The sequence below is a fragment of the Trichechus manatus genome, unplaced genomic scaffold (genome assembly GCF_000243295.1).
Source record: "Trichechus manatus latirostris isolate Lorelei unplaced genomic scaffold, TriManLat1.0 scaffold00106, whole genome shotgun sequence".
Taxonomy (NCBI): Eukaryota; Metazoa; Chordata; class Mammalia; order Sirenia; family Trichechidae; genus Trichechus; species Trichechus manatus.
Genome location: NW_004444042.1, coordinates 9,153,968 through 9,181,052, shown reverse-complemented (window position 1 = coordinate 9,181,052; position 27,085 = coordinate 9,153,968). Strand labels below are relative to the sequence as shown.

The following is a 27,085-nucleotide window of genomic DNA, read 5'->3' as shown; positions in this document are numbered from 1 at the left end:
TGAATCTGTAGATCACTTTAGAGAGTATTGCTATCTTACAATACTGAGTCTTCCATGAACATGAATGCCTTTCCATTTATTTAGGTCTTCTGTAATTTTTTCAGCAATGTTCAGTGTACAAGTCTTTCACTTCCTTGGTTAAATTTATTCCTAGCTATTTTATTTTTCTGGATGCTATTGTAAATGGAATTTTTTTCTTAATTTTCTTTAGGATTATTTATTGCTGGTGCATAGAAACACAACTGATTTTTGTGTATTGATCTTGTACATTGCAGCTTTGCTGAATTTGCTTATTACCTCTAATGTGTATGTGTGTTGTGTGTGTGTGTGTGTGAGAGAGGATTCTTTGGGATTTTGTGTGTATATATGATCATGTCATCTGTGAATGGGGATAGTTTCACATCTTCCTTTCCAATCTGGATATCTTTTATTTCTTTTTTTGTTGCCTAACTACTCTGGCTAAAACTTCCAATACAGTGTTGAACAACAATGGTGAAAGCAGGTATTGTTGTCTTGCTCCTGATATTAAGGGGAAGTCTTTCAGTCTTTGACTATTGATTATGGTGTTAGCATGGATTTTTTCATAAACACCCTTTATCATGTTGAGGAATTTCCCTTCTATTCATAGTTTTCTGAATGTTTTTATCATGGAAGGATACCGGAATTTGTCACATTCTTTTTCTGTGTCAGTTGAGATGATCATGTGATTCTTTTCCTTTGTTCTATCAATGTGGTGTATAACATGTTAAACCACACTTACATTCCTGGGTAAATCTCATTTGATCATAAGGGTGGTTATTAAGTCACTGAACTGTACATGTGAAGACTTTAGAAATAACAAATGTTTTGTTAACTATGTACTTACCACAGTAAAAAAAAAAAAAAAAAGGGGGTGGAGGGAGGAAAACCAAAGAAAAAGAAGGAAATCTTAGAGATTAGAATAAAATTGCTAAAATAAAAAATTACAATCAGAGACAAAAATTTAAAAAGTAAATTAAAGAAATAAATATATTGAATTTAAAAAAAGGTGATCATTAAAAGGTGTATCATCCTTTTAATATGCTGTTGGATTCAGTTTGCTAGTATTTTGTTGAGGAATTTTGCATCTATATTCATAGACCTTCACTTAAAAATTTTTTTAATGGTTTTATTGTGGTAAAAATATATATAACAAAACATTTTCCAATTCAACATTTTTCACATGTACAATTCAGTGACATTAGATACGCTCATCATGTTGTGCAACTATCACCACTATCTCTTTCCAGATTATTAACAGAAACTCAGCCCCTGAGCTAAGACTCCTGCTTTGCCCCTCCACCTCCTCTTTACACCACTAATGAACTTTGGTCTCTGTACTTTTGCCTATTTTATATATATGGGATCATGCAATATTTGCCCTTTTGTTGCTGAATTATTTCACTCAGCATGATGTTTTCAAGGTTTATGCATGTTTTAGCATGTATCAGGACTTCATTTCTCTTTATGGAAGAGTAATATTCTATTGTATGTATGTACCACATTTTGTTTATCCATTCATCTTTTGATCTAGATTTCCGTTGTATGGCTATTGTGAAGAGTGTTGCAATTAACATTGGTGCGCATACCTTCACTTTTGAAGGATTTTTTTAACCTGAATATAGCATTTTCTTGCTGCACTTTAAAGATGTCATTCCATTAATTTTCTTTTGGCTTCCATAGTTTCTTTTGAAAAGTCAGTAATAACTTTTATTCATTCTTTTGAAGCTAATGTGTCTTTTTCCTCTGGCTTCTTTAAATTTTTTTTTCTTTGATTTTCAACTGTTTACTTTGATTTATCCAGCTTTGTACTCATAGCAGTTCCATCTTTAAGCTCCTTCTGCTTGGTTCCTTAGCTGTTTCTTTTTACAGCTTAAGAAATGGAAAATTTCTCGAGGAGAAAACTGGTGCTGAGTGCTGAGTCCACTGCTTTGTGCCTCCTTTATCTCTGGGATCTTGGCTCCGCAAGTCCTAGCTGCCTCGTTAGCCCCAAACTGCAATTTTTATTTGTCTTACTTTATGAGATGGCCAGACTTTGCTGGCTTCTCCACTCTCATTCCTTGCCAATGCCCTGAGTGGAAAAGAGGACTTCATAAGGTTGGGCTCAACTCCATGAGCTTCCTTTCCATCTGGATCTTGGCACTTCAAGTTCTATCTGCCTTGACAGCTTTCCACTGCCTTCAAGCACATTTTTTTTTTCTGTCCAACTTTTCTCAACTCATTGAAGGTATTGGTCTGCTATGAGTTATTACATCATAGCTGGAAGCAGTACCCAATGGTGATTTGAATTCCAGTTAATATATATTTTTTAATGATGCTTTAAGTGAAAGTTTACAGTTCAAGTTAGTTTCTCATACAAAAATTTACACACACATTGTTATGTGACCCTACTTGCTCTCCTTATAATGTGATGACAGCACACTCTTCCTTTCCACCCTGGATTTCCTGTGTCCATTCAACCAGCTCCTGTCCCTTTTTGCCTTCTCATCTTACCTCCGGACAGGAGCTGCCCGTTTAGTCTCATGTATCTACTTGAGCTAAGAAGCACTCTCTTCATGAGTATCATTTTATGTCTTATAGTCCAGTCTAATCTATGTGTGAAGCGTTGGCTTTGGGCATGGTTTCAGTTCTGGGCTAACAGAGTCTGGGGGCCGTGTCTTCTGGGGGCCCCTCCAGTCTCAGTCAGACCATTAAGTCTGGTCTTTTTACTAGAATTTGAGTTTTGCACCCCACTTTTCTCCTGCTTCATCAGGGACTGTCTGTTGTGTTCCCTGTCAGGGCGGTCATTGGTGGTAGCTGGGCACCATCTAATTCTTCTGGTCTCAGGCTGGTGGAGTCTCTGGTTTATGTGGCCCTTTTTGTCTCTTGGGCTAATATTTTCCTTGTGTCTTTGGTGTTCTTCATTATCCTTTGCTCCAGGTGAGTTGGGACCTACTGATGCATATTAGATGGCTGCTCGCTAGCTTTTAAGACTCCGGATGCCGCTTACCAAAATGGAATGCAGAACATTTTCTTAATAAATTTGTTATGCCAGTCGACCTAGATGTCCCCTGAAACCATGGTCCCCAGACCCTCACCCCTGCTACTCTGTCCCTCAAAGTGTTTGGTTGTATTCGGGAAACTTGTTAGCTTTTGGTTTACTCCAGTTGTGCTGACTTCTCCTGTAGTGTGTGTTATCCTTCCCTTCACCTAAGATAATTCTTGTCTACTATCTAGTTAGTGAATAGCCCTCTCTCTCCCTCCCCACCTTTGTAACCATCAAAGAATGTTTTCTTCTGTGTTTAAACCTTTTCTTGAGTTCTTATAATAGTGGTCTCATACAAAATTTGTCCTTTTGTGACTGACTAAATTCACTCAGCATAATGACTTCCAGATTCCTCCATGTTATGTTTCATGGATTCATCGTTGTTCTTTATTGTTGAGTAGTATTCCATTGTGTGAATATACCATAATTTGTTTATCCATTCATCAATTGATGGACACCTAGGTTGTTACCATCTTTTTGCTATTGTGAACAGTGTTGCAGTGAACATGGATGTGCATATATCTGTTTGTGTAATGGCTCTTATTTCTCTAGTATATATTCCAAGGAGTGGGATTGCTGGATAGTGTGGTATTTCTATTTCTAGCTTTTTAAGGAAGTGCCAAATTGATTTCCAAAGTGTTTGTACCATTTTACATTCCCACCAGCAGTGTATAAGTGTTCCAGTCTCTCCACAACCTCTCCAACATTTATTATTTTGTGTTTGCAAGCCTTGCTGGGGTGAGATGGTATCTTACTGCAGTTTTGATTTCCATTTCTCTAATGGCTAATGATCATGAGCGTTTCCTCATGTATGTGGTAGCAGCCTGAATGTCTTCTTTGGTGAAGTGCCAGTTCATATGCTTTGCCATTTTTTAATTGGGTTGTTTGTCTTTTTGTGGTTGAGGTTTTGCAGTATCTTGTAGATTTTAGAGATTAGATGCTGATCGGATTTGTCATAGCCAAAATTTTTTGCCCAGTCTGTAGGTTTTCCTTTTACTCTTTTGATGAAGTCTTTTGAGAAGTGTTTGATTTTTAGGCGCTCCCAGTTATCTAGTTTCTCTTCTGGTGTTTGTGCATTGTTAGTAATGTTTTGTATTCTCTTTATGCGATGTATTAGGGCTCCTAGTGTTGTTCCTATTTTTTCTTCAATGATCGTTATCATTTTAGATTTTATATTTCGATTTCTGATACATTTTGAGTTAGTTTTTGTGCATGGTGTGAGGTATGGGTCTCATTTCAGTGTTTTGCAGATGGATATCCAGTTATGCCAGCACCATTTGTTAAAGAGACTGTCTTTTCCCCAATTCACAGACTTTGGGCCTTTGTCAAATATCAGCTGCTCATAGGTGGATGAATTTACATCTGTATTCTCAATTCTGTTCCATTGGCTTATGTATCTGTTGTACCAGTACCAGGCTGTTTTGACTACCATGGCAGTATAATTGGTTCTAAAATCAGGTAGTGTGAGGTCTCCCACTCTGTTCTTCTTCAATAATGCTTTACTTATCCAGGGCCTCTTCCCTTTCCATGTGAAGCTGGTGATTTGTTTCTCCATCTCATTAAAAAATGCCATTGGAATTTGGATCAGGATTGCATTGTATCTGTAGATAGCTTTGGGTAGCATTGACATTTTCACAATGTTGAGTCTTCCTATCCATGAGCAAGGTATGTTTTTCCACTTATTTAGGTTTCTTTTGGTTTCTTGCTTTAGTGTCTTGAGTTTTCTTAATATAGGTCTTTTACATCTCTGGTTAGATTTATTCCTAAGTATTTTATCTTCTTGGGGGCTATTGTCAATGGTATTGATTTGGTGATTTCCTCTTCAAAGTTCTCTTTGTTGGTGTAGAGGAATTCAACTGATTTTTGTATGTTTATCTTGTATCTGATACTTTGCTGAAATCTTCTGTTAGTTCCAGTAGTCTTCTTGTGGTGAATCCCAGTTAATAATTTATTGGCTGTGTAACTTTGGGTTCATGACCTCTCAATCTCTTCATCTTTGAAATGGGTATAACAATAATTGCATACTCCTCATCAGGTGGTGGTGGAAATTAAATAATAAATACAATGATTGGTACATAGTATGTGCTCAGTAAATGGTGGCTGCCATTATAATACTAATTGTTGATGTTGTTCTTGTATTGTTATACTACAAAGTAAGCAAAAACTTTGGGAAGGTATTAGGGATTCCATAGTCAGACTTTGGCGAGACAGAGGGTGGCATTCCTCTGTGGCCCCAAAATGGATCAGAGATTCTTCCAGCCACCCAATCCATACTCTTGCCCTAGCAGATATTTTATTGCACTATCTTCTCCCTCTCTTTTTCCCTCCTCTCCTCCTGCACTACCAGAATGTGCAAAGCTTTCTTCTCTTTAGCTGGACTAGTCCCATTCTCCTGGTACTGCTCAAACAGAAAATGGGCTCTCTGGAGAATAAAGTGACCTTTAGGGGAAACAGAGAGGCATGCCCCCAGCCTCTGCCCTGGCCCTGCTCTCTGTCCCCTCTCAGCCCATTAGTGTGTTTGCTTATGGGGACTGGTCTGAGAAGGGCTCTGGAGGCAGCTCCCAGCCTCTTTAGGATGGACAGTGCAGAGCCATTTTTCCCATGGAAAGTCCCAAACCCGTTGGAGAAGGGCACTGGAGGGCCACCTGGATGCAAAACACCACATGAAGATTTGTGTGGTTTTAAATTAATTTTCCCCAGCATTTTGTTATGAAAATTTTCAAACGTGTAGAAAAGTTGTAAGACTTGTGCAGTGAACACTCATATACCCCACTGCCAGATTCTACAGTTTATATTTTGCTGCATTTGCTTTATCACATATTTACCCATTTATCCACTCCCCATCCATTCATCAAACCATTTATATTTTGGATGTATTTCACAGTTAATTGTGAACGTCAGTACTCTTCACCTCTAAACACTTAAGCATGTATGTCACTAAGTGGCCAACTACGTAATTTTTCAATCAACAGTGGGAATCTGAAATGTAATTCGGGCACAACAGCTCCTTAGGGGAGAGCGGGCATGGAGGACAGAAGAAGAGAGGATGTTAATCAGAGGCCTTTCACCTGGAAGACCTGGGGCTGTGATGGTAAGGCCGAGCGTTCCTCCCACTTGCCAGACTGCAGGGATAGGGTCCATCCTGCCTTCTGCTGGACTCTTCGCCCTCAGGGCAAGCTCAGGCCTGGTGCTCAGGAAGAGTTAGTTGTGTGAATGACTGAGTTGCTCCAAAGAGCAGAAGTTGACTGTGTGACCCCAAGGCTGGAAGACCCACCAGGGAGCCAAATTGACTGGAAGGCAGACTGGGATCCACTAGAAGAAGAAATTTGTCTTTCTCTCTTCCTCTTTTTTGAAATGCCAACTTATCTTCTACTTTGTTTTTTAAAATTTATTTTTGGGTAGGTAATATAGCACACGTAGAAAATTTAAAAGGTCCAAAAAGAATACAGTGAAACATCTCTCTCCCATCATCTTTCCTCCAGCCACCAGGGTTTTCCCTTCCAGAAGCAGTCAGTTTTGGGTTTCTTAGTGTCCTCTCAAAGATAGTCTATGCACACACATGGAATAATAATGATGATGATGATGATGATGATGATGATGATGATAGTTAATAGTTGTTGGGAGCTTACCATACGTAAGGTTATATTCCAAGTGTTTTAATGTATTACTTCATTTGATCCACGTAACAAGCTTATGAGGTAGGCATTGTTATTATTTCTGTTTCAGAGATAAAGGAAACTGAGGCAAAGAGAGGTGAAGTGGCTGACCCAAGCTCACACACCTAATAAGGGAGCAGAGCCAGGATGGGAGTCCAGCTGGTCTGGCTGCTCTCTGACCACTTGCTCTGTTCCTTTCAGCAATTCTCAGCACCAGCTCCACCTAGAAGGTCCCTCCAGTAGCCTTGTGGGAGTGCACTCTCAGTGAAGCAGGCTAGCTGAAGAGGTGGTGAACTCCCTGTCTCTAGGGAGCATTCAACCAGATGAGCCCAAAGGCTTCTCCACAAACAGCTTTGCTGCTTTTCTTCCCCAGCTTTGATTTCTGCTGCTCCCATCTGTGGGGCTCTATCAGTCTACTCTCCTGTCTGCAGGGGTCTCAGATTTCGTAACACACTTCCTTGAACCCTAAATAGGAGCCCTTTCAGCACCTTACAGAGGGTGAGACCTGCTTTCCCCTCGCTTTTTGGCAGGAGGCAGTGGTGAGGCACAGAATGGGCCTGGGGCGTTGCTTGGTCACACAGCAAGGCTACTTCCGGCCAGGAATCGCACCCCCCATGCCCTCATCATGGTCCGCTGTTGCTCTCCTCCTTAATGTTCAACCTGCCTTCTCTCCCCTTTTCCACCTCACTCCCCACCCCAGGCCAGGCCTGTGGAGAACCTATATGCTGGGGGAGGTGGGGGGGGGGGCATATGGGAAAGAGCTGAGTAAAATTCTTCACTGGGAACAAATCTCATTTTCAAGAAAGTCTTGACAAAATGAGGCATTAAATTACAATATTTTGGAGAGCATCGTAATTCTATTGCAAACAGCCCTTCATCATGGAATCTGAAAGCTGGGAAAATACAGAACTCATTAGATTAAAATAAACCACCTACTGCTCTGGAGAAAAGCTTATTTATCAATATCAATTGACTTATGATTACTCCGGCCTGCAATTTGTCATTTTTAAGAATTATGATTTGTATATTGCTCATACAGATGTGAAATGTTGTTTTCTTAAATTGAGTATTTTTTTTAAAAGATATCCTTGTCCTTAGTAAAGGTTAGAAGTGGTTACTGGGGAAGGAGAAAGGGTCAGAAAAAAGCTTTAAAAGAGAGTGGAGTGGGAGACAGTGAGGAAGTGTTTATGCGAGGGGAAGGGGTATGGACAGAGTGAACCAGGAGTCATATTGAAGCCTTCGGCTCTTTAAAAGAGGCTTTTAACTCATTAAGAGGAAGAGCATCCTAATTAACCAAGTGTACCAAAAATGGAATGAGTCTTGAGTAGGTAGTGAGCTCTCTGTCACTGGGGGTGTGCAAGTTCACGTGGAAGGCAGGATGCTGTAGAGCACAACAGTCAGATGAGGAACCGGCTATAGTCTCCTCCCATCCGGGTATGCAGTAATTCTCCGAATTGGACACATCAAGTCTGGACCGAGCTGGGCAGCTCTACAGTGTGTAGAAGCCGTGGATTGGGCATCAAAGAACCATCATCTTGAATTGGTTGGCTCTGGTGCTCCTGACGAGTGACCCCGGACCTGGCAAGTCCTTGCTATATGATGCTGTGGAAAAAGCTTGGTCCCTGGAGCCAGGGCAACCTGGATTTGAATCCTGCCGCCGTCACTTACTGTTGTGAGACCTTAATCAAGTTATGGACTCTCCTTGAGCCTCAGTTTCTTCGTCTGCAAAATGGTTCAGTAACACCCCCCTTACAAGTAGTGGTGAGGATTTATTAAGTTATATAGAAAGTCTAGCACATAGTAAGCACACACAGTGCATGTTAACATCTTTTCTTCCTTCTTTTCTGGGCTTCAGTTTCCTCATCTGCACAAATAGCCTGTTGATGCTCTATGCTCTCCAGGTCTTTTCTGGCTCTAGAATTCTGCCCCAGTTTTTCAGTGTTCTTGTGTGAGGAAGGAAGGTGGTTGTGGTGGGGACTAGGCCCCCAGCATGTCAAGGCCTCCTCAGGTCTGTCCAGCAGCTCCCAACACCTTGGACCTCCTCGGTGCCACCTGCACCTAGGCTGGTGGTTTTCCGATGGAAGGACCAGCTCTCAGTTCTCCGTGAGCTTGATCTGCCCTCGGGACACTGCGTCCCCACTTCATAGATGGGAAAGTGGAGCCCCAGGGAGGAGAGGAATAATATGCTCATCTGCCTCCCCCACAGCCCTGTGTCCCCTACCTTCTGGTCCCATTTCTTGTGAGCTCCCTGGGAACAGAGGGGAAAGCCTCCAGAATTCTTGGGAGAGTTTGGCATTGAGACACCCCACGGTAGTCACTGTTTAGAAGAGGACTTGTTCTTTGGTACTTCCCCTTCCCCTCTTTCTCTCCTTACCTCTTTCCATTCTTTTTTTTTTTTTTTTTAATTTTGGTAAAATATATATAACACATAAGTTGCCATTTTGGCCATTTTTAAGTATACGATTCATTGGCATTAATTATATTCACAGTGTTGTGCAACCATCACCGCTATCTATTGCCAGAAGTTTTTCGTCATCCCAAACAGAAACTCAGTACCTATTAAGCAATAACTACCCATTCTCCCCTCCCCCCAGCTCCTGGTAACCATTAATAAACTTCTGTATCCATGCATTTGCCTATTCTAGATATTTTGTGTAAGTGGGATCATACCATAGTTGCCCTTTTGTGACTGACTTATTTTACTCAGCATAATGTGTTCAAGGTTCATCCGAATGGTAGCATGCATCAGAACATCATTCGTTTTTATGGCTGAGTAATATTCCACTGTATGTAGATATCACATTTTGTTTATCCACTCACCTGTTGATGAACACTTGGGTTGTTTCTATCTTTCGGGTATTGTGAATAATGCTGCAATGAACATTGGTGTCTTAGTCATCTATTGCTGCTCTAACAGAAATACCACAAGTGGATGGCTTTAACAAAGAGAAGTTTATTCTCTCACAGTCCAGTAGGTTACAAGTCCAAATTCAGGGCATCAGCTCCAGGAGAAGGCTTTCTCTCTCTGTCAGCTCTGGAGAAAGGTCCTTGTGATGCATCAGTCTGTCCTTGGTCTGGGAGCATCCCAGTGCAGGAACCTCAGGTCCAAAGGATGCACTCTGCTCCAGGCACTGCTTTCTTGGTGGTATGAGGTTCCTGATACTCCACTTATTTCCCTTGCGTTTTATCTCTTACAAAAGATAAAAGGTGGTGCATGCCACACCCCAGGGAAACTCCCTTTATGTTGGATCAGGGATGTGACCTGGGTTAGGGTGGTGTTACAATCTCACCCTAATCCTCTTTAATGTAAAATTACAATCACAAAATGGAAGACAACCACACAATACTGGGAGTCATGGCCTAGCCAAACTGATACACACATTTTTGGGGGGACACAATTCAATCTGTGACAGTTGGTATACAAGTATCTCTTTGAGCCCCAGCTTTCAAATCTTTTGGGTATGTACCTAAGAGTGGACTTGCTGGGTCATATGGAAATTTGATGCGTAACTTTATGAGGAACTGCCAAACCCATTTATTCTTTTATATTTTCAGTCACTACTATTGAACACCTCCCATGTTATACAGCCCCGTGTTAGGCTCTAAAGCTACCAAGGTGAATAAGGCATGGTCCTGATCCTAGGGCAGTTCAGTCCAATGAAGGAGACAGATGTACACACACGTACACACACACAGAATATATGGAGTGCTCCAGTAGGGAGTCTATTAGAGGCCAAGTGGGGTGGAAGAAGGCATGTGGAAGATTAGCTGATGAAATCAGAGAAGACTTCCCAAAGCAAGGGATGGTCAAGCTACCTGTTGAAGGAAGAGAAGAAATTGGCTGTGATTTTGTGGCTGTACAGAGTTGGGGCTCAGTGACAGTCAGGTGGCTGGCTGTGAACTTCAGCTAGGGCCTGGGTTTGAAGCCACTCCCTGCCCTAGGCTCCAGAGCAGGAAGATGCCCTCCTTGAGTGGGCCCCAGTGAGGAGAACATCTGGGCAGAGGTTAGCAGTGGACAGGCAGATGAGCAAGCCAGCCAGAGGCTGCAGAGGGCGACTTGGCCTCTGTGGTGGGTCCATTTACCGGAGAGTGGGATTAAGGGAGTCAGGGAGGGTGGTGGCAGGAAGTGATAGCTTTGGGGGCTCAGCCCAGGTTCCAAATTCTTAGTTCAGTCCATTATACTGGGGTCCAAGCACTGCAGGATTTGGGGAACATGTCTCTGGTTCTTCCTGACTTTCATTTTCGCCGTCTGGAAAATGGAATGATGTTCCTACCTCCAATGTGCTGCACGGGCCAAACGGCCTAAAAGCCTGGACAGCAATCGAAGCCGCAAGGGCAGGACGGTGGTGTTGTCTGTCCTGGTGTGCCTCCTCCCCGCAGTCCGGGTAGCAGGGTGGGCTGTGATGATCATGACAATGGTGATGTGCTCCATACACTTCCTGGGCATTGCTGCCACTACTGCTGTCCTGAGCGTTTTTTGAACTGGGCAGGAGAGATGGGGGCCTGAGAACGGGGAAGGAAGGAGGACATTTGACTGGAATGGATGCTCGCTCTGTGCAGGTGCACTTGCAGGCTGTCTCAGGTGTGCTCTCATTTAATCCTCCCACCCTCCCTGCCAGGTAGGTACTATTACCTCATTTTTACAGAGAGGAAACTGAGACAGAGCGGGGATTTGAACCTAGATCTCTTGCTCTAACCTCCCGATGGTTCCCCTGTGAAGTCCCCTCTTCATCCACCCCACAGTAAGACAGCCTGGTGGGACCCTAGTTTTCTCACTGAGCCCCAAGTCCCTGCCAAGCACACACTGGCTCTCCTTCTCCCTTTAGGAGCTGTGATATTAGTATGCATAGAAACAACGCAAAAAGCATCTCACACAATTACGTGGGGAGGAAGTGATTGTCACAGGCAAACTGGAGACGAGTCATCACTTAAAGAGAAAACTATCAACTGACTGTTAGAGTGTGAGCCTTGCTCTCCCTCCTCCTCATTCCCTGGGGTGGGGGACTCAGTCCTCCAGAAGGAGGTCAGAGCCCATCTGCCCCGTGGGGATCCCCTGCCCCCACTGACTGAGAGCATCTTTTCCTGACTGGCTGGGGGTCTGGTGCCTGCACCTTTCCCAGACCTCAGCCTCAGGCTATTGAAGCTGGAAGAGGCCTCCTCATTTATTCGTTTCATCATTGTGTCCATCAGATGCTCGCTGAGCACCTGTGATGTGCAGGCTCTGGGCTGGGTTGGGGAGGAGCTCGAAGGTAGTCAGTGAACCAGTCACATGGACCAGAGCTCACACTACACCTGTCCAGTGCCTTAAAGCGGCATGTATCACAGAGAACCCCAGACAGAGGATGGAGGGACACTTATGCTGGGGGGCGGGGTGGGTAGGAGGGGGCTAGGAGGGGCTCAGGGAAGGCTTCTCACAGGAGGTGACATTTGGGCCTTTCCCTGATAGATGAGGTCCCCCATGTGGCCAAGGTGGGGAGGAAGGCCCTCTGGTCGTGGGGCCCTGTCCATGCAAAGGCATGAGCTATGGTGTCCTAAGTGGAATTTTGCAGAAAGGGTGTCCTTGAGAGATCAGAGCATGTCATGGAAGGTGTCCTGGAGGGATGAGGGCAATGAGGGGAGGGAACCAGCTCAGCTAAAAGCACAGTGGGAGAAAGAGAGACACACACACACAGAGAATGAGGATGAGTTGAGGTTATGCCACAGGAGGAAAGATGGAAACTTCTAGACAGCTTCTGACTAGGGCTGTGTCCAGCCCCCCCCCCCCCCCCGTAATTTAATCTAATGGTGGAGGGAGAGAGAACCCAGGTCGTTATCCCAGGCCTGGGGGTAAGGAGCCTGGGAAGGGCCTTTGCCTGGGAGCGTGGCCAGCCAGAGCCCACCCTGCCCATCTGCCAGGACAGTGCCTGTCCCATCCTGGACTTTGGAGCACCTGGGTGGTGGGTGAGACACTCTGTATGTTCCTTTTTGCTCCCTGTCATTAACTCTCTCTCTCACCTTCACTCCCTGAGTCCCTCCTTGGGTGCTGTGCCAGGTGAGAGGCTCAGACTCAGCCACTGATGTCCTGGGTGATCCTTAGCATCAGTTGACCCTCTCAGCCCTTAGTTTCCCCATCTGTGAAATGGGCAGAGCATCTGCTGTCTACACTGCAGGTTTGCAGTCATGGAAGCCTTTGCAGAGTTAAAGTCACCAGAGAGAGAGGTTCTCGTGGCAGCTACCTGAAATTGGGGGTTATGCCTCAGGACCCAGGATGGAAACTGCTGGATGAAGGCTGCCCAGCATTAGGACTCCTTTTGGGAAGGTTTTGGGATGCAGGGGGTAAGGTTGAGAAGAAGTATGTGGAGGCTTGGGACAGACGTGAACCTCTCCATCTGTCTGGGGAGAAGAGGGAAATAACAAAGGGTATCCTGGCCTCCCTCCCACCCCTCAGTCCTCGGGACCCTCCCCCAGAGTGGGGGAAGGAAGAGAGGTTGTTGAATCAGTTGTGCAGGTTGAACAGGGGGTCACAAGGACCACCCACAGTCCCCCTGACCACCTGCGTGGCTCCTGAGCAGTGGTCTTAACTTTGGGGTATGTGTGGGTAGTCAGCATCTGAGAAGCAAAGATGAGCAGAGCAGGAAATGCCCGGAATACTGAGCCCACCTTGCACTGTATAGCGAGGGTCAGGACTTGATGAGGGTCACCCAGACGGGATGGGTTCAGGACCTGAGTGTCTCATTTCCCATCCTTGGTTCTTGGACTGACCGTCTGGACACCAGGGAAGGCAGTCCCTGTGAGCCTCAGTTTCCTTGTCTGTAAAGTGAGCTGGACAGCCCAGGTATGCTGACCCTGGGGAATGGGCTTCAGGTGTGGCAGGATGGGCCAGGTGAGGCTGAGCTGCCTCATCACCTTGGTTGGGGGTGGGAGGCAGGCCAGAGCTGCAAGCAGTGGCCCCATCAGAAGGGTCTGCCTGGTGGGTGAACTTGGCCAGGTTAATGTTGATAAGCTTCAGTTTCTACACTGTTGTTATTAGCTGCGGTGGAGTCACTCCTGACTCATAGCAACTCCATGTGCTACAGAGTAGAACTGCTCCATAGTGTTTTCTTGGCTGCAATTTTTACAGAAGCAGTTTGCCAGGCCTTTCTTCCACATGGGTTCGAACCACCAGCCTTTAGGTTCACAGCTGATCACAAACTGCTTTCACCAGCCAGGCTCCTACTCTAGCTTTATTTTAAGTGGGGAATTTGCAATTTTATTTAAATGCTAAAAGTTATGCAATGGAGATAGCTTAGGAAATATAGAAAAGCATGTAGGATAAAACAAAAATCCCTCTAATCTCACCATTCAAACCTAACTTCTGCAAACGTGTTGGTGTATGTCCTTCCCTTCTCCCTTCTATGTTGATATATACACATAGAATTTGTGGTTCTTTTCTCAAATAGGAACACACTATGCATACTCTTATGGTTTATATTTTCTACTTAGTGATTTATCACAAACATTTTTCTTTGTCAATAAAATGTTATCTGGGCCCATGATTTTCAGTGGCTCCTTAGTATTCCCTTAAATGAATGTGCTGTAAGTTATTCATGTAAACCTCTGTCATTGATTACTGAGTTGCCTGTTTTTACTTATATAAACAGTGCTGTTGTGAACATCCTCAAAATGAAAATCTTCTTTCTGACTCTTTCCTTAGGGAAAATTCCTATCAGAGGAATCGCTAGGTCAAAGGGCATGAATGTTTTTAAGGCTATAGTTTTATTGTGCCAAATGGCCTTCCAGAAAGTTGTTCTAGTTTATGCTAGAGGTTATTTTCACAAAGAAATGAGTATGTGGAATAATCTGACTCAAAGCAGGGGAACTGACTGACCTTTTAGGATCCCTTCCTGTTGTCATATTCCAGGTCCTTCCATTAGAGGAGACAGTGGGAAGACAAGCCAGACATGCAGAGAAGGTTGTCAAAGGGGGCCCAGCCTGCCACAACCACTCCCTGAGACCCTCTCCCCTTGGTTAGCACCTGACTAGGACTCTGGGTCTGCCCACCCCTTGTAACTTAATCTAACGGTGGGGTGTGGGGGGCGGGGGGAGACAGACAACCAACCAAGAGATTAATATACAGCTACAAAGAGCTCTGAGAGGAAAGAACAGGTGCAGTGAGAAAAATAAGGATGGCCAACTGTCATGGTGGGTATTTAGGGAAGGCCTCCCTGAGGAAGGGACAATTAACCTGAGATATGACAAAATAGGGGTGAGGGTGTGTGGGCTGGCCTTCACCTGTCACACCCTAAGTCCAGTTTGATTGGGCTGTCCCCTGTTGGCGATCGGTGTACACTGCTGTACCAGGACCAGCTGCTGTTGAGTGAACTCCAACTCATGGTGACCCCATTTATGTCATAATAGATCTGTGCTCCATAGCGTTTTCCATGGCTGATTTTTTGGAAGTAGATCGCCAGGCATTTCTTTCAAGGTACCTCTAGGGGACTTGAACCTCTAAATTTTCAGTTATCAGCCAAGTGTGTTAACCGTTTGCAACACCCAAGGACTCTGTACTCTGTACACTTCATCCGGCGGCTAGCAGCACACACGGCAGCTAACAGCCCAGCATTCCCGTGCCACGGCCTCCGTCTCTGAGCTTACCTGCATCTACTTGGCCCTCATCCTGCACGACGATGAGGTGACCGTGACGGAGGATAAGATCAATGCCCTCATTAAAGCAGCCAGTATAAACGTTGAACCTTTCTGGCCTGGCTTCTTTGCAAAGGCCCTGGCCAACATCAACATTGGGAACCTCATCTGCAGTGTAGGGTCTGGTGGACCTGCCCCAGCAGCTGGTGCTGCACCAGCTGGAGGACCTGCCCCCTCCACCACTGCTGCCCCAGCTGAGGAGAAGATAGTGGAAGCAAAGAAAGAAGAATCTGAAGAGTCCAATGATGACATGGGCTTTGGTCTTTTTGACTAAACCCCTTTTTTAACATGTTCAATAAAAAGCTGAACTCTTAAAAAAAATTGGTTGTTTATATATATGTATATCACTGCTAGATACAATATTGTATCATATCACTGTACGTTGTGTGTGTGTGTGTGTATATATATATATAAAATATTGTTATTCTGTTACATTGATGTTAGCTGCTGTCAAATTGGCCCCTGACTTATGGCAGCCTCCTGCATAACAGAACAAAACACTGCCTGGTCATGCACCATCCCTATGATCAGGTTTCCTACAGAGAAGATAAGAATTCTGCTACTGAACCACCACTGCCATATAACAAATTATAGATAACATTGCAAAGAAGGGGAATTCTACAACACTTAATTGTATTCACGCAGAACCTACGCATAGACCAAGAAGCAGTCGTTTGAACAGAGCAAGGGGATACTTTGTGGTTTAAAGTCAAGGAAGATGTGCGTCAGGGTTGTATCCTTTCACCATACTTATTCAATCTGTATGCTGAGGCAATAATCCGAGAAGCTGGACTGTATGAAGAAGAATGGGGCATCAGGATTGGAGGAAGACTCATTAACAACCTGCGATATGCAGATGACACAACCTTGCTTGCTGAAAGCCAAGAGGACTTGAAGCACTTACTGATGAAGATCAAAGATTACAGCCTTCAGTATGGATTATACCTCAACATAAAGAAAACAAAAATCCTCACAACTGGACCAATAAGCAACATCTTGATAAGTGGAGAAAAGATTGACGTTTCAAAGATGTCATTTTACTTGGATCCACAATCAGTGCCCATGGAAGCAGCAGTCAAGAAATGAAAAGATGCATTGCACTGGGCAAATCTGCTGCAAAAGACCTCTTTAAAGTGTTAAAAAGCAAAGATGTCACCTTGAGGACTAAGGTGCGCCTGACCAAGCCATGATATTTCAGTTGCCTCATATGCGTGTGAAAGCTGGACGGTGAGTAAGGAAGACCAAAGAAGAATTGATACCTTTGAATAGTTGGCAAAGAATATTGAATATACCATGCACTGCCAGAAGAATGAACAAGTCTGTCTTAGAAGAAATATAGCCAGGGTGCTCCTTGGAAGTGAAATGGTGAGACTTTGTCCCACGTACTTTGGACATGTTATCAGCAGGGACCAGTCCCTGGAGAAGGACATCATGCTTGGTAAAGTAGAGGGTCAGTGAAAAAGAGGAAAATCCTCAACAAGATAAATTGACACAGTGACTGCAACAATGGACTCGAAAGTAACAAGGATTGTGAGGATGGCGCAGGACCAGGCAGTATTTTGTTCTGTTGTGCGTAAGGTCCCTATGAGTCAGATGGCCAAGCCGGAGTACAGCTACTCCGCCCACCTTGAGACCCCAGCATGAGTGTAGATATGTGATGCTATCGCAGAGGAGTGAAGGGGTGGACCAATAATCCAGTCAACAACAGCGATAGGCAAGGGGTGGGAACGAAGCTGGCAGGTTTGAGGCTGAGAGAAGGAAGGCTGGTGTGGCTGGAATACCATGATCCGGGGGGTAAAGAGGAAAGTGGCACTTAACTAGATGCATGAAAGGTGTTTGTTGAATGAATTAATCAAAAGAAGATGTCAAGACTGACTGGGTGGATGAAGGTGAATTTGCTGAGATAGAGAGACGAGGACAAGAACCTGTTTAAAGAAGAAAGCAGATCATTGCCGGGCATGCTAAATGTTAGAGACACATCTAAGAGGAGATGTTAAGTGGGCAGATGGCTGTAGGAGAGAAAGTAGATCTGCCTGTAAGGAGCTGAGGGTCTGCTGGGAGAAGGAGGACGTGTGCATGTCTACTAGCCTGCAGCTGGGAGGGAAGCCTCCCAAAGCATAAAAGGCCGAGGAGAGCTGAGGATCCCACTTCCAGGGGGAGTCCAGGATGGCTTCCTGGAAGAAGTGGAGTTTGAGCTGTGCCTTGATGGTAGGGTAGGATCTGGACACTCAAGATGGAGCCAGGGGGTGTTTCAGGCAGCAGGGACAGCCGGCCAAAGGCACAGAGGGAGATGCAGCGTGTGGTGACCAATGGTGCAGACACACCTCTCCTCCAATGAGGTGGGAATGCAGATTTCAGCAATAGGCACAGGCCTCAGTGGGCTGTTACCCTGCTGGTGGGCAGGAGGGTAGGAGGAAGCAGACCTGGATCAACTCCATTCTTGCCTGATGTGGGTGGGAACCCCAGATCAGGAGCCTCAGCTGTCTTTTCTGGAACTCAAAAAAAAAAAAAAGAAAAAAAAAGAGTGCTGGCCAAGGTGTGGGGACACCAGCTCTCTTAATTGTTTGGGCGAGTAAAACTTCGTGCACCCTCTTTGGAGGGCAACTTGTCAACAGCTATGAAAATATGAAAATTTTCTACTTGTAGATGTACTATGTTGTTTTTGTTATTGTGTGCCATTGAGTCGATTTTGACTCATAGTGACCTTGTATGACAGAGTAGGGATTCCTAGGCTGTAATCTTTATGGGAGCAGATCGCCAGGTCTTTTCTCCCACAGAACGGCCGGTGAGTTTGAACCTCCAGCCTTTTGGTTAGCAGCTGAGTGCTTAATGATTGCACTGCCAGGGCTCGTTAGATGTACCACAGATGTAATCAAAGGTGTGTGCAGACATAAACAAACAAAAACCCAAACCAGTTTCCATACAGTTGATTGTGACTCATGAACAGCCCATGCATGTCAGAGTAGAACTGTACTCCATAGGGTTTTCAAGGCTGTGACCTTTTGGAAGCAAATCACCAGGCCTTTCTTCTGAGGCATCTCTGGGTGGGTTTGAACTGCCACCTTGCAGCTAGTAGTCGAGTGGTTAACTGTTTGTACCACCCAAGGACTCCTAGGAACAAGGATATTCACGGTGGCTTTATTTGTCAAAATGAAAAGATTAAAAACAGCTCAAATGTCCATCGGCAGAGACTGGTAAGATTATGGTCTCTCTCCCTAATGTAGTAGAACGTTCCACCCCTGCTGAAGAGAACGAGGCAGCTCAGTATGTACTGAGATGGAACAATCTCCAGGACATATTGTCATGTGAAAAAGCTGAGTGTAGGATAACATGAATAGTGTGCTACTAAGTGGATTTTTTTAAGGGGAGAGAAGATCCTATGTGCTATGTTCTTGTATGTGCATGTAATATTTCTGGAATGATAGCTCTAGGATTGCCTCTGGGAAGGGAGTTGTGGGTCTTGGGTAGACAGGAGACTCCTTCCAGCTGTATCCCCTTTTGCACAATTATTTACCGTGTTCATATATTAATTCCAAAAATAATAAAGTAAAATAAAATACAGCTCCTGCTGAATGATTTTTTAAAAAACGCAGGTGGAGGGGACTTAGAGACACAAGGTGTTACCTGGAGGGTGCTGGACGATTGTGGCACCCCAGCCTGAGGGTCTCAGGTTCTCCCTTTCCCAGCCCTGCCAGGCTCACCTGACCACCCCCAGGTGCCACTGGATGGGAGCTTCATGGAAGGACCCAGGCAAGGGCACAAAAACAAAACAGCCACCAGGTGGTCTTGTCCCCTCCTTGCAGGTAGGGTCCCTCCAAGTGACCATGCATCACAGCATCCTCCCCAGCTAGTGAGGGCTTTGACGCATGATCATTGGTGGCTGACAATGGCTTGTCAGTTAGTGCTCCTAATGGTGTCGTCTGAAGCCTTCTTGCACGCACGAACCTCTCTGTGTGTAGCGGAGGTGAATAATCCTCAAATTGTATTTGATTTCTGCAGCGTATTTCTGTATTTCTATTCAAAGTTGAGTGCACCTGATTTTACGGGAATTCTAACAGTTCAAACTAAATCGTGGCGTCCCACTGTGAAAATCTCTCACTCCAGAGAAACTGAAATGCCTCTAAGATGGCCTGAGCATGTCTGGAGGGGTCTACAGAACCCTGTGTGTGAGCGTATGTGTGTGTGTGAGAGAGAGAATGGATGAGAACACACAGGCACACACGGTTCTTTTAAACTGTTGGTCCTGAGCCAGGAGAAGGAGAACCCTCAGTACAGGGCCATATTCTTTCCTGGTGCGCCCGTTCTCAGGCTTGTGGGTCCCTGCTGTGGGTAATCAGACCTCCTTACCCCAAGTGTGGGAAGGTAGTGCCAGCAGGGCATACAAACCAGAGGGCAGGGACCTCCCCAGCTGGGATGGCTGCCCAGGAGAGAGCGAGGGAGGGGGTTCCCTGTCGCTAGAAGTGTCTGAGTGGCAGTAGAGACAGTGTAGTTTACCAGAGGACCCTCCCAGCTCCAAGAGTCTCCTCTGGTATTCAGGCCTGGGGCTGTGGGCTTCAGGGAGGCAGGGCAGAGAATAAGAAAGAACTTTCTAAACACAATAGTCCACCTGTTCACAGCTGCTGCTTCCATAGTTTTGGTAGGGCAGACATGAACCAGGCCTCTGATTGTAAAGAGATTGTGTGTTTACTATAGAAAATTTGGAAAATGCAGGAAATACATGTAGAAAAAAATAAAATCACCCATAATCCACCACTTAGATAAAACCGAACCAACTGCCTGCAACTCACAGCAACCACATGTGTGTAGAGTAGAACTGTGCTCCGTAGTGTTTTCAGTGGCTGATTTTTCGGAAGTAGATTGCCAGGCCTTTCTTCTGAGGTGCCTCTGGTTGGACTTGAACTCCCAAACTTGGTTGGCAGCTGAGCATGCTAACCAATTTTGCCACCCAAGATCTCCAAAACCAGTTGCAGTGGAGTGGATTCCAACTCATGGTGACCCCAGATAAAACCACTGTTTACATAAACAGTGCTTTATGTGCACGCCCCCTCCCTTTCACACACACACACTTTCATACAGGTACACATCTGTACAAGTCCTCTGCTTCCTGTCCCACAATTGAACCAGTCCCCTGTTGGGCATCTGGGACATTCCACTGGCACAAACAACACAGCGGTGAACATCTCTTGTCACTTCAGGTCCATGCACAGCCTTGAGTATTTCCTTAGCTAAAGACCTGAAAGTGGCATTGCTGGGCCACAAGACTGTATGCGTTTTCAGACAATTTTCAAATATTGGTGGATTGTCAGCCAGGTTTCCTCAGATCTGGGGTGTGGGAGCCTTGATCCCCTCTCAGGGCTTTAAGTACTGTCCATATGCTGACGACTCTTGCACTTGCATCTCCAGTCTGATCTCAGGCCTAAACTCTAGTTGAGAGTATCCAACTGCTTACCCAGCATTGTCAACAGACGTTCCAGACTCAACATGTCCAGAACTGGACTGCTGATCTTGTCCCTCCACCAGGTCCACCTGCAGCCTTCCCCTGGCCTGGTTAGGGGCAACTCCCACCTTCACAGCCTGCATCCTCTCCTTCAGGTAGCCCTGTCAGCTCTACCTTGAAAGATACCCAGAATCTGCCACCCCTCCATGCCACCTTCCTGGCTGGAGCCACCATCGGCTCTTGTCTGGGTCACTGCAGTGGCTTCCACACTGGTCTGCCTTGCCCCCTATAGTGTGTCCTTGACAAGGCAGCATGAGGGCCCCTTTAAAACCTGTCATTCATGTCACTGCTTGGCTCCCTGGTCCTAAGACCATGACTCCCAGCTCAGTCACAGACAGTGGTCGACAAGGTATCCCATGACCTGGCCCCCTTACCTCTCCGCCTCCATCTCCTACTACTCTGCCCTCTGTGTACCCCATTCCAGTCACACTGGCCTCCTCGCTGTTCCTCAAGCATCTAGGCACACTCTTGCCTCAGGGCCTTTGCACAGGCTGTTTCTTCTGCCTGGAATGCTTTCCAGATAGCCCCAGGGCTCACTCTCCCACTTCTTCAAGTTTTTGTTCATATATCTCCTTCTCAGTGATACTCAGACTGCTCTTACCTTGCTCTTTTTTTTTTTTTTCCATTGCACTTACCATCTCCTAACACAGTATATAATTTGCTCACCTACTCTGTCTATGCAGGAAGTGTCAGCTCCACAAGGCAGGGATCTTTGTCTTGTTCTCTTCTGCATCTCCAGTGCCTAGCACAGTGCCTGGCACGAAGTAGACAATGTCAGGGTGGACATGCCCAGAAGTGTGGCCAGACCCAGCCTGTGCCCCCACTGCCAGAAGCTTCTCCTTGGAGCTCACCAGCGCTCTAGGTGTAAGTGGAGGCTTTGATTGGATTTGGGGTTTGTGATTCCCATATAAGGGTGACTCCTTGGATGCTGTAACTGTACCACCTCCCTGAGTCTCCCCAGCCGGCCCTCAGCCCAGCGCCTGTCTGAGTAGCACTGTTTATGGGCTAACAACAGGGGAAGAAGAGATGAGTGGGAACTGGTGGGCCACTTCCGAAGCTGGGGAATTTTGTAGTCAGCTCCTAGTGGTGACAAAGTGTCAACCCCTTAAGGACGGTGCTGGAGGAAGGCAGTGGGGGGTGGGGGAGGGGGGCTTGGTCATCCCTGATGGTATTTGGCTTCGGGAGCAGTGTCTGTGAGATGCCCACAGCCTAGAGGGCAGGCTAGATGAAGCCCCCTTCAGCCCTAACCACGCTCCTTCTTCCTGCCACTTGGCCTCCCTGCTGGCCCCAGCGTGTTGCGGCTGGGAAGCAGGTAGGATTCTCACCCAGGTCGGCTCACTGCCTTTCTCAGTGGATGCAGGTTCTGCCCAGAGCCTCCCTACCTGGCCTCTCAGCCCACGACCTGCCCTGGGGCGCATATTTGCGCTCAGGGGGGGTTGGGGCTAAGACAGTGGTTTTGTTTCTTTCCCTTGTTCCTTCCCATTCCTTCTGTCCCACCTCAGATGCCTGTCCTGCATCTCTAGCCTGGTGGCCAGGAGGCTGACTTTGATGACCATCTAATGGGGTTCAATCCAGACTTGACCACTTACTAGCTGTATGACCTGGGGCAAATTATTTAACCTTTTTGAGCCGCAGCTTGTAAAACACATTGTAAATCACAGTGCCTTGAATATAACATGCTCTCTGTAAACGTTACGGGTACCAGTTGCCATGGAGTCGATTCTGACTCATGGCGACCCTGTGTGTGTTAGGGTAGAACGGCTCCATAGGGTTTTCAATGGCTGATTTTTCCGAAGTAGATCATCAGACCTTTTTTCTGAGGCACTTCTGGGTGGACTTGGGTTAATGGTGATTGCATTAAACGTTTGCACCACCCAGGGACTCAGTGAACGGTAATCTTTATGAATAAATCTTGGGCTTTTCACACCTCTTCTGCTCTGGAGCCTTCTCTCACCAGCCTTCTCCTACCCTGCTGCCTTCACTCCCAGGATTTCTGTCTTCTGATCGTCCAGGGCAGGGACAGTCTGAATTACTCTGCGACACCTACCACAGGTTTCTGTTCATTCTCATGCCCCCGCCTCCCCACCACAGTGCCTGGCAAGGACTTGGCATGAAGAAGGCTGTTGAGAAACAGCAGTCTGAGGGCTTCGGGGCCTGACTGTCTCTTTGGCAGTGTGTATGCTTGAGAAATTTCTGGAAGGCTTCCTGCAAGAAGGGAATCTAAGGCAGGCACCTAAAGGACTTAGGCGAAGGCTGCTGTGACCCTGCTCGCACCTCTGGGGCAGGTCTCCCGGCAGCAGGTAGGAAGCCCCAGCATAGAAGGTGTCTGTGTGCCTTGTCCCAGTGCAGAGAGGTGAGGGTAGTGCAGCCTCATGCAGTGGAGGAGGCTACGTGGTTCTGCTAAATGGGAGGTGGAGGGCTTGGAGGCTGGGGGAACAGCTGTTGTGTGGGGCACAGCGAGATCAGGCTCTTCCAGGGGACCCATGTTGCTTGCTGCAGCCCCGGTACCTTGGGAATGCCAGCCAGTGAAGGCAGCATCCATCATGACGCCCGGGCTGGCGGTCAGGCCCAGGGGCCTCTTCCCACTGCCATCACCTCTGCTTTCTCTGGGCCTTGCTTCCCTCCCTGTAGCCAAAGGGGCCAGGGGAAGAATAAGACCCAGGGGTCTCAGCAAACCCAGTAGCAGGATGGACCCCCTCTGACATGGCTACTCTGCTTCCATCTTTGGAGCCTGTGCCACCTCGTCCTAGTGTCGGTGCCACTTCACCCTGAGGTCACACCATGAGGCATGAGCAGGATGCAGGCAGAGTCAGGATGGAGCTAAGATTGCCTGTTTCTGGGTGCTCTGGAGGTGGCCCCTGCCAGTCCTGCAAAGCTGGAGTGTGTTTGGCTGCCCTTGACTGACATATGGGGGCACTGAGGCAGTGTGGTCGCCTCTGAAGGGGAAAGGACATGTGAACACAAATTTAACGAGAGACACCAGGGGCCCACTGTGCTGGGCAGTGTCAGGGCCTGAGCCAGCATTGTGGAAGGTGAGGTGTATAGCACGCATGTGTGTTACGCGCATGAGCTTATTCTTTGCAGACATTCATCCTGTGTTTGTAGTGTTGTAGGAAAGCTCTTTGAGGGAGGGGCCATGCGTGCCCCTTTTATAGATAAGAAAATGAGGCGGAGGAGCAGCAGCATGGTGGGATGGAAATAGCATGGCATTCGGAGTCAGGCCGACTTGATTCCAATCCTAGAGTGACCTTTGCAGGGCCGGATTACCCAATAAGCAAGGTACGCACGGGCCCAATTGTGCCTTCCCACCAATCTGCAGCGCACAATGTCACCTGTCCCCCACCAGAGATGTGGTGAAACGTGTGTGAAATTCTCACCACAGAATAGTAAGTAAATACAAGTAAGCCCATAGGTACCTTGCTCAATACAAGCCGGTGCATACCGTGCTTACTGGTTAACCCAGTCCTGGGCGTTGGCAAGTCATTTAACCTCTCTCAGCCTCAGGACATCATGCTTGGCAGAGGGTCAGCGAGAAACGGTAAGACCCTCAGTGAGAGGGATTGACACAGTGGCTGCAACAATGGACTTAAGCATAACAACGATTGTGAGGACGGCTCAGGACGGGGCTGTGTTTCCTTCTGTTGTACATAGGGTCACTATGAGTTGGAACTGACTCGATGGCACCTAACAACAACAACAACCACCTCAGTTTCCTTGTCAGTAAAATGGGGATGATAATACCTACTTCACGGAGATGTTTTAGAGGATTGAGTGAAAATAATACCTGTAGAAGTCCCTGACCTGTGGGAGCTGCCTAATTGTTCATTTTCTTCCTTCCTTCCACTGCAAACTTCCTGCGAGGCCCAGAATGGTATGCACTCCCCAGCTATCTGTGGATGATATGCCTGGCAGGTGTTGTCTAATTCTCATAACATCTGGTTTGGAAAAACAGAGGGCTGGTGATTTTTGTTTTCGTTTTTTTAAGACACTCACTCACTGTGAGATGTCAGATTGTCACTTAATTGCTCTGTGCCTCGGTTTCTCTACTTGTAAATCAGGGATAATGCTACCGATGCTAGCTGGCGGCTTTGCAGGATATGGTAGGATAAGGCAAGATAACAGATGGAAAGTGGTTTGAGCGTTTAGAAAAAGACATCATGCTCAACCTCACTGTAGTTAGGGAAATGCAAATGAAAGCAACAATGTGATACCATTTTTCATGCATCAGATTGGCAGCCATTTAAAAGAGGGATCACTTCCAGGTGGGCACGCAGGCCTTCTCCTATACTGCTGGAGGGAGTGTGAATTGCCATAACCTTTTCTGGCCACGTGTAATAAACGTTTGCCTACATGCTCTGCGTTGTATTTAATTGACCCAGCAGTCTTACTTCTGGAGAATCAGATTCAAGAGAAATCAGAGTTCCCTACGCAATTATGTGCAGAGCAATGTCCACTGTGGTATTGTCTGCAGTGGCAGAAGCCTGGAAACGTCCAAATGCCCATCCATATGGGATGGTTGTCTGTATTATGGAACACCATACTATCAACTGTTATTAAAAAGGAGGTAGATGTAGCAATGTTGGCCTGGAGGGTCGTCCGTGAAATACCATGATGTGAGGAAAGCAAGTTGCTTTTGTATAGAGGGTAACTCTATTATTCTAAAGGTAAACGGCAGCAGCACAGTACCATCCGTGTATGTAATGTGATCATACCTGCTTGGGTGTGGAGGAAGGCCTGTTAGGATGCGTGCCAGGCACAACCCACCCACTCTGGCCCTCAGATGGGTCATGTTTGGCTCACAAAGTATTACTTACAAATTTAATTATTTGCCAACACTTAAAGATTGAGTTTATATAAAAAGTCAGATTTCCAGCTTCTCATTGAAGAAAATCAGCAGCTCCGGCCACACTGGGCCTGTAGTCCCTCTTGGCTAAGAGACATCAGCAGCTGCCACTTTTGGATAAGGCATGTGGCCTCCAAATGGCCATTGTCTCCACCTACCAGCATTTCCCTCATTTATATTCCCTGCCTGGCCCCCATGGGCAGTTCAGTTTGCAACCCCTGTAATCGCTGTTAACACTGGGGAACTCAGGAGGGTGGGAAGGCAGGGACTTGTGATGGTGGAATTTTTTTTTTAATTTAAATACATCTTAGAATTATAGGGTTGCAGTAAGTTGGAATCAACTTGACGGCAACAGGTTTGGTTTTTTTTAGAATTCTTTATTTTTCAAATGACCTTTTCATACTTAGTAACTAGGACTTTTTTTGAAGTTTTTTTTTATTGTGGTAAATTATACATATTATAAAATTTACCATCTTAAACCATTTTTAATGGACATTTTAAATACAATATTAGGAGCGTCTTGTTGGTCAGGAACCATCGGTGGTGGTCACCTCATTGTCCACTGAGGAGATGGGCTGAGAGAAAGACCATTACAGGTCCTGGATTAGGGATCTAAACTCTGAGCACTTTCTTAATTTCTTGCCCCTAGATCTTGGCAGAGATGAGGAAGTCTCAAAAGATGTACCCTTCATTCCGTTCACCTCCCCCTGCCTTTTCTGATCACTTACTGATGAGGGAGGTGGTGTGTGAGCTTGAGTCCAGACACTGTCCCCACCACTCGCTAGTTGAGGGTCTCTGGGCAAATAATTTCACGGCTCTAAGCTCCATTCCCACCTCAGTAAAATGACCCTAACAGACCATATCTTGTGAACCAGGGAGGCAAGGCACACGGTAGGTGCTCACTGAAGGATGATGCACAGCCCCTTGGCTAGGCCTTGCAGGGGTGCGGATGTGTATGAGTTGAGTAACCGCCCTAAAGGGGCTGACAGTTCAGCATGGGCCCCTGCTGGTGTCACTGCTGGGCTCTAGGGAGGCCTGCTCCAGGCCTCGCCCTGCCGTAATGGGGCCGGGCAGCTGCTGCCTTGGTGAGAGGGAGCAGCCCACCCTCCCTAGCCACTCTCGGAGATGGGATCCTGCCCCTGCTGAACCCCATCAGCTGGGCCCCCAATCTCTCTAGTGAGGAGCTCTGAGCCCCAAAGATTGGGCTCCAGCTTTCCATAGATGTCTTAGTTACCTAATGCTGCTGTAACACAAATACCACTAGTGGCTGGCTTTCAAAATCAGAATTTTTTTCTCATAATTCTGCAGGCTGAAAGTCCAAATCTGAGTCCCAGCCATGTTGATACCTTCATTGTTGGTAGCCCTGGCGTTTCTTGATTCCTTGG

General features: G+C 46.3%; 1 protein-coding gene and 1 pseudogene across 2 annotated transcripts in view; both read left to right on the top strand.

Moving 5' to 3' along the window:
- Positions 1–15,634, top strand: part of LOC101342188 (60S acidic ribosomal protein P1 pseudogene) — a 30,514-nt pseudogene extending 14,880 nt beyond the window's left edge. The window contains exon 2 of the transcript XR_001121524.1: positions 15,251–15,634. The product of XR_001121524.1 is annotated as a 60S acidic ribosomal protein P1 pseudogene (transcript). The remainder of the gene's footprint in view (positions 1–15,250) is intronic.
- LOC105756641 (cadherin-23-like) overlaps positions 1–27,085 on the top strand; it is a 271,618-nt gene that overhangs the window by 16,671 nt on the left and 227,862 nt on the right. The gene's annotated exons all lie outside the window — the stretch shown is intronic.